Raw genomic sequence first — 14629 nt, 5'->3', positions numbered from 1 at the left:
GAGCCCCAGATCGAGAGAGATTATCAGTGGTCTTGTATGTCTTCCATTTTCTAATAATTGCTCCCACAGTTGATTTCTTCACACCAAGCTGCTTACCCATTGCAGATGCAGTCTTCCCAGCCTGGTGCAGGTCTACAATCTTGTTTCTGGTGTCCTTTGACAGCTCTTTGGTCTTGGCCATAGTGGAGTTTGGAGTGTGACTGTTTGAGGTTATGGACAGGTGTCTTTTATACTGATAACAAGTTCAAACAAGTGTCATTAATACAGGTAACAAGTGGAGGACAGAGGAGGCTCTTAAAGAAGAAGTTACAGGTCTGTGAGAGCCAGAAATCTTGTTTGTTTGTAGGTGACCAAATACTTATTTTACCGAGGAATTTACCAATTCATTCATTAAAAATCCTACAATGTGATTTCCTGGATTCTTTCCCCCCATTCTGTCTCTCATAGTTGAAGTGTACCTAGGATGAAAATTACAGGCCTCTCATCTTTTAAGTGAGAGACCTTGCACAATTGGTGGCTGACTAAATACTTTTTTGCCCCACTGTAGATGCATCTCACATCCTTTGTATGGTTACCACAAGATAATGGATCCCATAATCCTTTGTGTTTATGCCATCTATCTTAAGTTGTTCTGCAATCGTTAATGTTATCAGTTTTAATCACAGTTTTGCTGATCCTTTAATATTGTGACATAATGGTTAGTTGGTACTACTTTCCTGATTTTTGTTAGGATAAAAGAAAATATAGAATTTCAGTAACAACCTTCAGCAGGCACCGAGGTAGCAAGTTTGAACAGATTATACCAGACCAAAGGTCAAGAGCACATAAGTATATTTTCACTGGAGGCTTGGGCTGATTTATGTAAAGGATTTGGTACTTTACTATGGTATTTCAGGATGTAAATCCTCCCCAATTAGACAAAGTTACGCAATAACAGTGATGGTGAGAGACACACTGGTTAAACAATTGGTTTGTGCTTGCCAGTCATTTTCCTAGAGATTCCCAAACACAAGTTATTCTGGGTCATTGGTGGTGATTTTGGTTTCCTTCGGTCTACACAAAGTCTCTCCGTGAGGAAAAAAGGGTTGACTTAACCCAGTAGTTCTTATGTCTGTTATCACACATACCGGCCTTTTTACCAAGAACCGTTTCACTTGTGTTACTAACTACAATTAGCACAAATTGACAGAAATGGTTTGGATAAGTCCACTGGTGAAGAAACTGTTGTGTTGAAGGTTGAGTAATGACATGCCCAGACCTCAGTTATTATCTGAATTGGACCGCCAGTCAAGAAACAAAGTAAAAAGAAAAAAATCGACGTAACTGATCATTTCCTAATCAAATCGGGACTTTGGGAAACAACATCAAATTGAGGAAATGAGTGGCCTCTAATTAGATTATTTTGGCTATTAAATTATAATTACATTTTTAATGGGAATAAATACCCAGAAAGTTCGAAGGCATGTTTGCTTGATTGACAGATGTCTTGGTCTATTAAAGTCAGTTGCGGATTGCAAGTTGTTATCAATCTGTGACTTCACTGAAACGTTCTCCTTTTTCTAAGATTATGATTTAGATTTGGCATTCTACTCAAATCCAGGCTAAAAGATTGCATCAAAGGGGCTTTGTTATGCTTTTGGTGGTTTTCACTTTCCTATAGTGTGTTATTAAGGTGTTTGTGCATGTAAATGGTCTGCAAAGGCTAAATCCCAGTGTTCCCTCCTGAGAGAGTTTCTCCCACACACTTCCCCCCCCCCCCCCTGCCTGAAACGCCTCCATTGAACTATTTTGTTTACTTTAGCAACATAGTGATATCACTATATATAACACTCGCGCTTCTAGCTGGCTTGCGCGACAACACTTTTTTTGTACGTGATAAGCTAAGGGGCGGGACATCTTAAGGCGGTTGACCAATCACAACAGAGCCGGCCAGCTCTGTGTACTGGTCTCAGCCAGAGGATGAAAAGAGGTGCTGCAGCACAGGCAGTATGAGAAAAATAAGACCTATTTGAACATTAAAGCATGGAAACATGTCACAGTAGAGGCACAATATACACACTTAAAATGAGCCTTACTGTGAGCATAACTGCGATTTCCCCCTAGATATTGCAAGATCTCCATATCTGACACCTTGCCAATATCACTGGTAGATCAACACTGAAGCATGGCAAAGATGTAGAAGCATCTAGCCGGTGTTCATTTAGCTTCATCTGGGATTTACTGCAGTTGACCCACTCAACGAGGCTTTTTCTAAATGGATTTATATTTTATCGGCAGTTCTTTTTTTCCTCCACAAACAACAAATTAGGCTTTGATTTAGCTGGGAACATTTAATCACGTTTGAAACTTAGAAGACTTTCATCATGTTCCAGGTTCAATGTTTTGAAAGCATGGTGGTTTGATTGTGTGCACCAAGATACAGGCGAGAGAATTGTCTCGCCTCATTACATTTTACCTTTTTATGGGGATTGTTTGTCAGTGTTGTAAGCTGACTATTTAATAACAGTACCTGAGGGAAAGGAAGCAAACTGAAACCAGATTCCTTACGTAGCAAGTCAGTTTTAGCCGGCTTGGAGTCGTCTACGTAGTGCATTTCCTGTTACGTGTTATTGTTTTTTTTCTACTCCTGTATCAAGTACATGGAGATAATTATTTGTTGTTTCTTACCCCACAGGTAGGCTGTGACCATATAGTTTATAATGGCACCTATGTTGCTAGATGGTGATTTGAATAATGTATCAGGATTATTTTAATTAGAGGGGATACAACAACTGAACTGAACATCTAGACTTAACCGCAGCAGACATTATAGAACTATGTAGTTAGAGTCACATCCACGAACAATTTCCTCCCCAGGAAAGTACCACTTCTCTAGCAGGGACTATCTGGGGGTGAAAAGGTTTGCGCGAACTAGGGACTCGCTGCAGATCTTTTTGGTGTGAAACCAAATTCATTCACAGTGCGGTATAATGACACAATAACAGGCTACAGATGCGGACATATATATATATATATATATATATATATACAATTTCAGATTCAAACTTATGAGAGTGCTGTCATACTTGTTTGAATCTGAAATTGTATATATATATATTAGTACTGTCACTTGTGTCACAAAGCGCATTTGCGTACCGACGTACTTGTGAAGCTTTTCCAGAAGGCGGTTAGATCACCGGACGCCAGAGTCGGTCTCCGTGTGCACAGACAGGGCTGCTGTTAACGTCGGTCTGTACAACGGAACTGTGCCAAAACTACGCCAACCGGCTGCGGAGGGAGACTCCCCCCTTCACTGGAGAACTGCGCTAAAACAGCTGATCACAACGTTCACACTCTGTGGTCACGAAGTACTCCACTAGCCCCCCCCCCCCCCCCTCTGTCGACTTTCCTGAAGTACTCCCCCGTTGATAGAAATCAACACGTAATGAATTAAGACCCCACGGTTTGATGAGTGATAGGTGTGTGTGGGTTGTCTTTCATTTTGACACGCAGAAAAATGTTATAATAAACATAGATACTGTATGTGGATATATCCGCCTGCTTTCATTCATCTTTCCATTCCCACAACAATATACATAAAGAAATGGCATATTTTGGACATAATTCGAATGGTGATTAATCATGATTAATTAATTTTTAAGCTGTGATTAATCTGATTAAAAATTGTAATCGTTTGACAGCCCTAATATATATATATATAATTTATAAACAAAAAACTTGTATACGTTTCACGAAACGAAATTTCACAAGATACATTTGAACACACCATAGGCACGTTATAATTGACCTTCGCCCAATTCACATTTTTACTTAATAGAGCTGGAATGCACCTAAATCCAAGTCAATAGCACCTCCATTATTAGATGCTAAGAGCTAATGGCTAACATAACCATCTGTAGGCTACTCCTACATTTTTTTAATGTTGCATTATCAGGTAAAGATAGGATGATTCTCATTGACTCGTCGTAGTAAATGTATACATTTATATGATCTAAAGTGGCCCGACTTAAATGCTTTAGGAACAAATGCGTGCAATCGAAATTTTAAATATTATTTTTCAATTTTAGAGTTTGGGCGTAAGGCTGTAAGTCTTGAGCCCTCGGTGCTGACGTAAAGAAAATATGACTTTCTACAGTAAATGAACTTGGTACCAAAGTATCAGTTCTTGTCACATTCCTGAAAGGGTATTGCAGTGCAAACCGTCATGTTTGTTGTCATAAAATGAATACAAAGTGAATGTAGGCACTTGTTACATTACGCCGTCAACCTCATGAATCCTAATGGTTAGTGATGTCTCTGTTTCCCCCTCACCCCCTCCTAAAATCCTCAGACAGAGCTCACTGGGCTGCATGATCCATCATCCATTCATCAACTGTTGCCATGCAGAATGGAAGAAGAGTTGTCACACACACACACACACACACACACACACACACACACACACACACACACACACACACACACACACACACACACACACACACACACACACACACACACACACACACACACACACACACACACACACTCATGGGACAGTTGCACACTTCCAGCCCATTGAGGGTTAACCTCCGTTTGAACCCTGAGAGGGTGTTTGCAGGAGGCAGATCATCCAGAGCCAGATGTGTTGCCCCCCCCCCCCCCCTCCCATCTCTCTAACTGACTCTATCCTTTGCGCTTCACATTGCAGTCGAGGACAGACTTTTGCCATCATACTCGTGCAGAAACACACATTAATCCACTTGCCTGGTGTCACCTGGGACTTCAGCTTACGCTCTACTCGGTCACAAATGTGCACACCAACTCCCTTTGCGTGACCTGGAGCAAAATTGGAAATATATGTTGTAATTTTCCGGCGGTGGAGATAATGTTCGTCCATGTAAATAAGTTAGTTGCAGGTTCAATCCTGGATGTCTGAACATCAACAGCTGTCACGCTATCCAGGGGTTTATCCCTGTGGTTTAGGGAGTATGTAATGGAGCAGCTGATTAAACTCGGAATGCTCATAGTGTCATTTTTCACAAACTAAACGAATGATGTTCACAAAACTACAAATTATTTACATTATTTGAAATGCCCTCAAACACAATAGAGTACTGTAAATGCATTACATTTAATTGTAGGAGGACCCAGTGACAATATAACCCATTCTTTGGAATGATTTGATGTGCCTACTAGGGCTGCACGATATTGAAAAAAACTGACATTGCGATTTCCCCCCCCCCTGCGATATTGCGTTTTTTTCAACTATATTTAACCGGATGAAGGATTCGAAAATTCTTTCTTACTTATAGTGAAAACTACCCTTGGATGATGGGTTATTAGACTAAAAGCTTTAGGAATCCAAAGTACAACATATACTAAGTACCCTGTATCAAGATTGATGCAAAACAAGTGACATTTGACCTTTTTTAGAGAGATTTAGCAAAATAAAAACACTTCTGGGGTCATTTGGGTGGATTTTCCATATCTCTGTCCCCTCTTGGTCGACTTTGACGAATGAAATCTCTTTATAACCGCAAGAGCCAATGGAATCAAATAAGGAGTGAGAGTGACGCGTAGCCAAAACCGGAAGCTGCATACACTCTGGTGGCTACCATTAGCAGCTAACTCCGATTTTTACATAAAAATGGAATTATGGATTATAAACAATTGCTTCAAAGCCACAGATACATTATTAACCTATGGATCAACCGATTCAGCCGCGTTTTGTCGTTTTAATGCCATTGAACACGTCTTTTGATCAGATTGACAGCTACGGTGAGACGACCTCCCGTAAAAGCTCTGTAAAGGTACGTGTTGTGATGTCTGTGTTTGATTCCCCTGTCGCGAGATCGGATCACTTAGTGATGATACTATACTTAAATAATCTGTGGAGTCTCAGTTTTAATCGGATGTGCAGTTTCGATAAGTAATAAGGGTATCTTTATTTTGAATTCTGTGCTAAAGTGCGTTAGCAGTTTTTCGCTTAGTGCCAATTCAGAGGCTTGGTATTACCCTTGTGTTTTGTTTTGGTAAAAATGGTTCATATCTTCAGTTAGCTGAGATTCTTCCCGTTAATCTGGTGCTACACATTAATAGTTTCATAAATGTTAAGAAGCCCTGAGACACAGTCTCGAAAAAAAACTGTGGGGGGGGGGGTCCACTGGGGGGACCGCCGTGCTTAAGAGGTTATCACACGTCCTAAAAGAATAAAACCACACGTCCCTGCGGTGTGTGCATGCGCATATCGCGGTTATCGCCATGACACGATATATCGTTCAGCCCTAGTGCCTACATTAATAATGTGTTTAACACAAACAATCACTCATGCTGGATCATTATTGACTTAAGTAAATGAGAGATTCAACTATGCATCATTTGGAATTCAAATAGCAGTGTTTTCTTTTTTTACAACTTAATGGTACAACCTATTTGCCAGATGTACATACATTTTACATAGATTAGGAAGAGTGAGGTGTTGGACCGGCTTTATATTTGATCAAATCCGATTTTTAAAACGTTCAATTAAATCTATTTTGTACACACTTACAGTAGCAGTTGAACATGGTTTTAAAAAATTGCACCAAGCCTGTTACCTGTTTGTTTTTTAATGAGCGAGTCCTTAGTTGAAATGCAAGGAAGAATTAAAGCAATGGTGAAGAGCTCCAAAATGTCACCCCTGATAGCCCTTAGTCTCTGTTACAGTCAAATCAGGGATGTACCCGCTAAACACAAACAGTTATGCTTTTTCTCTCACCCTGTTCACAAAAGGATGCCTATCATAGTTGTAGACCAAGCTAGATTTGAACTATTCCTAATTTTTGATTGTGGAAACTTGGATGCAGTATTGAGAAAACAACGGATCTCGATCCAAAGTAGGTCACGGCCTGTTCTCCCTCAGGGCAAGAAATGTTTCTGACTGCGAACTAGAGACTTGCAGATCAGCAGTTTACATCTCCCTGTAAAACTCAGGAACCATTGTTCTTGGGATCATGAAGCATTACGTCCAATCTGGTGTGACGACCTTGACTCTTGCCTTTTTTGTCAGAGCAGTTTTTCTGAGAAGAGTTTCTGCTGTCGACCTTGACAAATGCTCTGTGACTGACTTTGCGTCTGTGCTCATCACTCTTCCGTTAGCGCAGGTAAAATACACATGATGTTTCTTCACTTAATTGATTTCTTACACTGACTGATAACTGTAGTGAAACAATGTGGAACCAAACCTTAAACTTGAAAAGCCATGCAGTAAAATCTGATTGTTCTGAAGAGCACAATGTCGATTTGTTGTTTTCAGAGGACATTTTCAAGGTTTGTATCTTTCCTGGCACATTTCCTCGATGTGTTTCAGTAGTAGTAATAACTGTGCCAATGCAATATCCTGTTCCGGGTGCACTTTGGCATGAGTTCCGGGATCTTTCTGGTTATGACATAGCATTATATGTATGACCCATTCACCAGTAACTCCTTTAAATCACAGCTACAAAGGCATCTACATACTGAGTCATTTCAGGGTGAAAATGTAGCATTTCATGGATATATTTATGAGTAACAATTTCAAGGTGAGCAGATAACACAATACTCATTGGAACAACATAATTAAAGCCTAAGAGATATGTCTTGCTGACATACTGTATTTAAAGCTTTATCGGTAAGGACACTTCAAACTGTGTTGGACAAATTTGCACTAGATTATAAAGGGTTCTTACTGATTCATTAAGTACTCAGTGGTTTGAGGCTAATGTTGGCCAAGTAAACAGTCTGTGAAAGCACAGCTGATATGAGGGACAGATAAGAGGGACTGGGAATGTTCTCTATTATGGTCCCTTTAACCCAGTGAACTGTGGGATATGGAGTCTTTGGTCTCCTTGTGTAAACGTTGGCTACAGACCATTGGAGGATTACATTCGGTAGTAGCAAGTAGTGTGTCTTTCCATGTTAATGCACCTTTTATAGATCTACAACTGTGTTGATGTTCATTCACTAAGGAAGATGTTGCTTCCTGTTTATTGTGGATGGGATTTGAAAATGTGTGAAGGCTTTTTCCAGCGCTGTTCAGTTTAGCTCCACTTCCGTCATTATTCTTTGTTTAGTCACAGTGCATTTCCCTAAGCAACATAGTCACAATACTGATGCTGTCTTTGTTCTTCTGGATTTTGTTTGGATGCACAACTCATATTCTCTTCCTGAGAGTTCCCTCAGGATTACTTATCACACGTCTGCAGTCTGTCACTCTACCTGTCTTTACCCAGAAGGTTTAGCATCCTCCATGCAGTCAACCAGAAGTGGCAGCAGCTTTCATCACACACCTTCCTCTTTTTCTAAAGTGTGTGTGTGTGTGTGTGTGTGTGTGTGTGTGTGTGTGTGTGTGTGTGTGTGTGTGTGTGTGTGTGTGTGTGTGTGTGTGTGTGTGTGTGTGTGTGTGTGTGTGTGTGTGTGTGTGTGTGTGTGTGTGTGTGTGTGTGTGTGTGTGTGTGTGTGTGTGTGTGTGTGTGTGTGTGTGTGTGTGTGTGTGTGTGTGTGTGTGTGTGTGTGTGTGTGTGTGTGTGTGTGTGTGTGTGTGTGTGTGTGTGTGTGTGTGTGTGTGTGTGTGTGTGTTAATGTGCAATAATGTGCTTCCCCTGTTTTAACCGACATCTCTGCTATCACCATGGAAACAGCTTTTAGAAGCAGCCTGTGACGGAATAGACTAATGTGTGGGTTGGGTCAGGTGTGAGTGCTATTAAAGGACCATGTCTTTAACTGTCAATAATTCATTGACACATGTTGCAAATGTTAGCGTTGTCTCAAACTAAATTGTGATAAAAATGTTTTCCTTTTCCTTCATCACGCTTTGTTTGTACTGGACATCGGTTGCCAGGGTCTGGTGAATCAGTGTTTAAAAAAGATTATAATTTCTTACAACTGACCAGACGGGTAAAGTGTATGTGGAGGAAGTTAGAAACAGTTCCACTGAAGCTGCCATCATAGGCCCAGTTCCAACCCGTCCCTACACCCGCCCACGCCTCGACAGAGTGAGTGAGAGTGAGTCTGGAGAGTGAGGCTCCCTTCCTTTAGGTGTAGCGTACAATTCAAGCATTAATCGGTTGTTTATGGGCCGCTTGGTTTATACAACAGACCCTGTAAATATACACAACTTTGCTATCAATTGCACACATCTACGATTGTACTGTCAAGACAAGGCTATATATGTTCCTTGAAAAAAATGATAGATAATTTAAGCTTTAAGTTGTTATAATGCGTAGGACAATATGAAATGTCAATCTTATTTTGTGCATTTTAATAGTAAACTGGAACTATTTCCCTTATTTTCATCTTCCTAACCTGCTGTTTTTTCTTTTAACTTAACTTACAACCAGTTATATTCGAACTCATTTTGGATCATTACTAGCTGAATTTCTGGGGTTCTTTTGCAACATCAGAGTAAAGGATGTTCATGGTAACTTCATTATAATCTGCCCAGCAGCTGCTTTGCACCTTCGGGGGTGTTGGTAGAATATTAGTAGTCATATTAAAGCAATCAGATGTGATGTGGGCGGGACTTGAGAACAAAGAGTGCTGACTACAGAGACGGCGTATTGCGTCAACTCTAGGGCTGCACGATATTGCGATTGCGATTTGCGATATTTGTTTTTAAGCGACCCAACGGAAGTTTATTGTAAAATGCGGCCATAACTCCGGCTAGGAAGGTCGTATCAACGTACTCCCGTCTCTAGCACCCCGCAGCCCGAGCTACGAGTGAAAAAACGAAACTTACATGAAACTTCCGTTGGGTTGCTTTAAAGTCGAGCTTCAGTTTAAGATTCACCCTGTCATAGAAACATGTGATGGAGCGTTACTAACCTGACTCAGATGCTTTGTTTCACCAAAGCATCTAGGAAAGCTCCACTGAAGCCATTTGGAAAGGGCAGGCACTTTCAGAAGCACTTGGCAGGTGATTGGATCAATCTGTCTATTACTTCTATCATGGGCTTGATAATCGCATCATTTAAAATCGCGATTTAGATTTAAAATCAATTAATCGTTCAGCCCTAGTCAACGCCGTCGCTAGGGTCGTCGTGAAATGTTCAATTAGTTTATTCTATGAGCTAATGGCTGACATATGCAAAATATCACAGCCTGACTGCCCAATGGATGAATAGACTGATCTGTATTACAGAAGATTTGCACAAATCAGTCCCTCATCCAGAAACGTATAAAAATACAATCAAGCTCAATTACGGCCCGTCCACACAGCGGCGTGCGTTGAAGCTTCCAACGCTTCTGCCCTTTCACTTTGAATGGGGTGACGTCACTTTTAGCCGAACTGCATTTTGGGAAGCGACGTGGAGCTTTGCTGGCGTTGCTGGCTTCAAAAGTTGAGCAATGTTCAACTTTTGACGCCTCGACGGAAGCGTCAGCCAATGAAATCCCGTTTATGCAAATCTGCCAGTACAAGCGCTAGCCAATCAAACCGCGTGTATGTTGGGAGAGACTACGCAGGTCATTTCCTCAAATTCCAAAAAATGGAGGGAAAATTGATTATAGCGGTAGTGGATCACCCGGTGCTGTTTGATCAGTCTCTGTTCATCTACCGGGATACAAACCGGAGGAGCCAGGCATGGAGGGAGGTGGCAGAGACAGTGGGTGAAACTGGTAGGTTTTCGCCTGTTTACTTCATTTTAACATTGCTATTGCTTTGTATGTCGGGGGCGGGAGATTCATGTGATTGGTTGTTGGTCGTGTTGCTCGCAAAAAATCCCCAAGCTTCAGATACGCCCACCTCCAAGTGTCAACGCACGCTGCTGTGTGGACGCTCCCTTACAGCAACAGCTAATTATATTAAGTGTCATGTATTGAAGACACCAGTGTTCTTTGATAGTTCTCATTTCCCTTAGGGCAAAGAACAATTCAGACTGAGAGTAGGTGAGAACAGACTAGATATGTAAGAAAGACCTGAGAAACTGCCTGAGATACATCCATTTTTTTTTTTAAGGTTAATGGATAACTGGGTTTAAGTCTGGTTAGCCAAAACAGAGTGATCTCATTGTGACAAAATGCTGTCCCAAGAAAGTTAAATTAACTAAATGATCCAATATATAAATGCTTTGCCTTGCAGCATTCATACTGTTTAATAACACAGAATGTGGCATGATGGCCTGTATTATGATGCATGTTATTCCCGCTGGGCTCACTGGAAAATTCCATTCCGGCTCTCGATTGATGTTTCCTGAAAAACATGTTTATTTTTTTTTTAAGTCTGCACGCATCTCCATCCTCTCTGTCTGGCTCCACCACCTGCCGGCATGATTGACAGATTTACTGACTTTCTGGCCATTAAACTGAGTCATCTGCTTACTGCCTGGCTAAATGTGTGGCTATTGCGCTAATAACTGCCCATATGAAGGGTTAGATGGGTGACCGCCTCTCCGTCTGGGTATGGCTGTTTTCATAATCGGACCAAAATCTGCTGGCTAGTTTGTAAATGGACTCCCGGTATAATTTAATTCAGTGTCATTGTGCAAATGAGTTGACTGCTTGGCGACACCTGCTTGTATCCTGGCATGGAAAAGGACACATTAAAAGTATCCAGCTTTGAGTCACTTAAAGGTGGGGTACGTCATTTATTTCAGAAACACTTTTTTTTATATTCCATGGAATGCTCTCAACATCCCGATGGCAATGAATATATTAAATGCTTTGACAATAAATACATAAAAAACGTCATCTGTAGAAGCCGTGGTGTTGTAAAAAGCACGACCAATCATCTGAGCCGGCCCGGCTAAAGTAACTGGATGGCCTACCTGCCTGTCAGCCTTCCATCTGTGCACAAACTGATCTCGTGCCCTCATTGGTCATGTGCGCGTTCGTGTGTGTTGGAGGAGGGGCTCTGTGAGGAAGTCTGAAGGAAGAGGCAGATTTTTTTTCCGGTTGTGTACTTTCTAGCGCACTCGAGCTGGTTTCTCCAAAATGACATACCCCACCTTTAGGAGGAAGTGGAGAAATGAAAGAGAAAGAGAGAAAAGGGAAGCATGGATAAAGAAGTTGACTCGCAGAAAGAGAGAAGTTGCTTGTCTAATAAAAGCGCTGAAGCTGAAGTGTCTGCTCCCCGCGCTCGGTCTGTGCTGTCCACATGGTGTTTTGGCAAGTGTCTAAGAGGACCGTGTGCGCGTGTGCGTGTGTGTGTGTGTGTGTGCTCTACAGACAGACCATGTGAGAATACACTGTGGAAGCCTAATCACCCATTGCATATCATTTGGCCTCATGCATGAATGTTTCTTATTTTCTCTTTCATTTGTCATTGCACACAGCTATCGAAGGAATAAATGAAAACCCTGAAACGTGCGCTGACAGCCAAAACTGGTCTTACCCGCCTGATTATGTTGATGGATTTGTTTGATCTTAAAATGGATGCGACTGCCAGGCAATTAGCATTTAGCACGAGGAAACCCCCATGAGCCCATATAAGGGCAGCTAATTGAAGCACTGTGTGCCTGTAACATTAAAGTGAGACAAAAGAAGAAGAAGAAAGGAAACTTTAAAAATGTCTTCTGCAGTGACGAGAACTTTACTAAATAAACTGTTATAAAGAATAACATATAGTTCAGCATATGTGATTCACTTTTTCCCACATAAATGAAAAGAAAAGAGTGCACTCGCTGTTACCTTAAAATAAAGTGCAGAATATTGTGGACCATTGTTATTCCTTCAGGTGTGTATAAAAGCTTGCCAAGGCCTGCGTATGAGCATGCTTATTGGTCTAATTGTGTTTTAGGCGAAGTGTGACACCATGTCCTTGAAGCCTTCTAAAGATATGCTTGTTTGATATGCTACTCTGCTTTGCTAACGCTAGAATGTGTGAGTGGTTTCATTTGAAAGGCCTGTCCTGCATAGCTCATTTCTGATTTAGCAACTCTAAAATGTGTCCAAACACTTGCCCTGTTTGAAGACGAACACTGTCCCACACTGAGAGGCTGCACTGTGCCCTCGTGTGTTTACTACTTTTTCATTTTGATAAAAAAAAAAAACATAACTTTATAAAACATTCATACAACAATGATTGAGTCCATTCAGAATGGTAGAGGCTTGACTATGATGTGCCTCTTCTGCTTGGGGCTGGCTGTGGCTGAAGTCCACTAATTGGAAGATTGGCAATTCGATCCCTTGGCTCCTCCATTCTTATGTCGAACTGTTAAACCCAACATTTCTTAAGCCAATTTCAAATGTACAACCTTTTTTTCTGTACCTGTCCTTCACTGGGAAATCTGAGCCTTCTTCCCGCTAATTATTTCTTTGAAGTCAGGTCTCCATGACTGGATATTGGTGGTTGTACGACTATGCACTGGAGCACAGAGAGTATTTATAGACGGGCTGGAGTGCATAATGATTTCCTCTTTTGTTCAGCTGGAGACCATCTTGGATTCTGATGCCAGAAATAGTTCCACCTCTAACGGCACTAATGTCACTTAACTGTTCCAGGTGCAAATGAATCATTCGCAGCTTTATTTATAAATCATTGATTCATTTTGAGTTGATAAAATGTTTTAATTTATTCTTCACTATATATTTGGGCTGCACGATTTTGAAAGAAATTGTGATTATTTTGACTGATATACAAATGGCGATACGAGTCACGACATTATAAATATTGATCATCTTTCCATCATTATGCTCCATATCATTCAAAGATATAGTTAAAGTGATCATGGTATGATTTAAATTGTATTTGTATGGATCAGTACCCAGCTCAAATGTTATTCAGTTGAAAAACAATGTCTAGGCCGGGACATCTCTGCGCACCTCAATCCCTAAGTCCTGCATGTATCAAATATAGCCATATATTGAGAGTTCAACATTTTGATGAAATGTCCAGCCCTACTACATTTTTTTAAAGATGTAGAAATGAACTTCAGATAAATGTTTCTTAGGGTTTGTGACGGAATGAAATGGTGCCATCGTTTGTATGTATTCCCTGCTCTCACCCTGCAGGAAGTAACAGTACCGAGCATGCTAATGCCTGTCAGCACCCACAGCTTGTCGCAGGACATTTAATACTCCAGTGAACATGCAGCAGACGGAGCCTTAATCAGCTTTATTTTAACATCACACAGACAATGGTGTAGATTTCACTGTTAAATAATTCAGTGCGTGTTCTGTGGCTGTATCTGTTAGCTGAATGCTTGTATATGTGAGAAAGGGGGAGGTTGGACATGTGATACTCTACCTGTCCGATGCACAGATGCTACACCAGGTTGTGTGATTGGTTGTCTTTCAACTATCTTTTCTTTCCCATATATATTCTAACACTCTTTCTTTTCTCTCATTTCAGAGACAAAGAGAAAGCGGATGATATAGACGGCAACCCGGGCTCCTCCACCAGAGAAGGTAAATGACTCTTACACAAACAGCTCTTGGAGCATGTGTAGTCATGTTGGAGTCAGACCACGGTGTAAGCTGCAGCCCAGTCACTAAGCTGCGGTGAGATGACTGCAGCTGGGATTAGCCTGCACTTGTTGTAGAGAGCCGACACTTTCTCCCTCCAAGGCACTGTTTTTCCTTCGGGTTGTTAACGAGAAATTCTGAACTTTCTTAGATTTGGGCAGGGGGAGGCTTCCCAAAGATGAAGTTTGCACTAACGACTGAAAGAAACGGTGGATTGCCCTTATTATAT

General features: G+C 41.2%; 1 protein-coding gene across 4 annotated transcripts in view; it reads left to right on the top strand.

Moving 5' to 3' along the window:
- Window positions 1-14629, top strand: part of fam49a (family with sequence similarity 49 member A) — a 43583-nt gene that overhangs the window by 12015 nt on the left and 16939 nt on the right. For all 4 annotated transcript variants that reach the window (XM_034075748.2, XM_034075750.2, XM_034075749.2 and 1 more), the window contains exon 2: window positions 14288-14343. The gene's annotated coding sequence lies outside the window, so the exon portion shown is untranslated. The remainder of the gene's footprint in view (window positions 1-14287; window positions 14344-14629) is intronic.

Source organism: Pseudochaenichthys georgianus, chromosome 24 (assembly GCF_902827115.2).
Source record: "Pseudochaenichthys georgianus chromosome 24, fPseGeo1.2, whole genome shotgun sequence".
NCBI classification, from domain to species: Eukaryota; Metazoa; Chordata; class Actinopteri; order Perciformes; family Channichthyidae; genus Pseudochaenichthys; species Pseudochaenichthys georgianus.
This window is presented reverse-complemented; position numbering and strand designations above follow the sequence as displayed.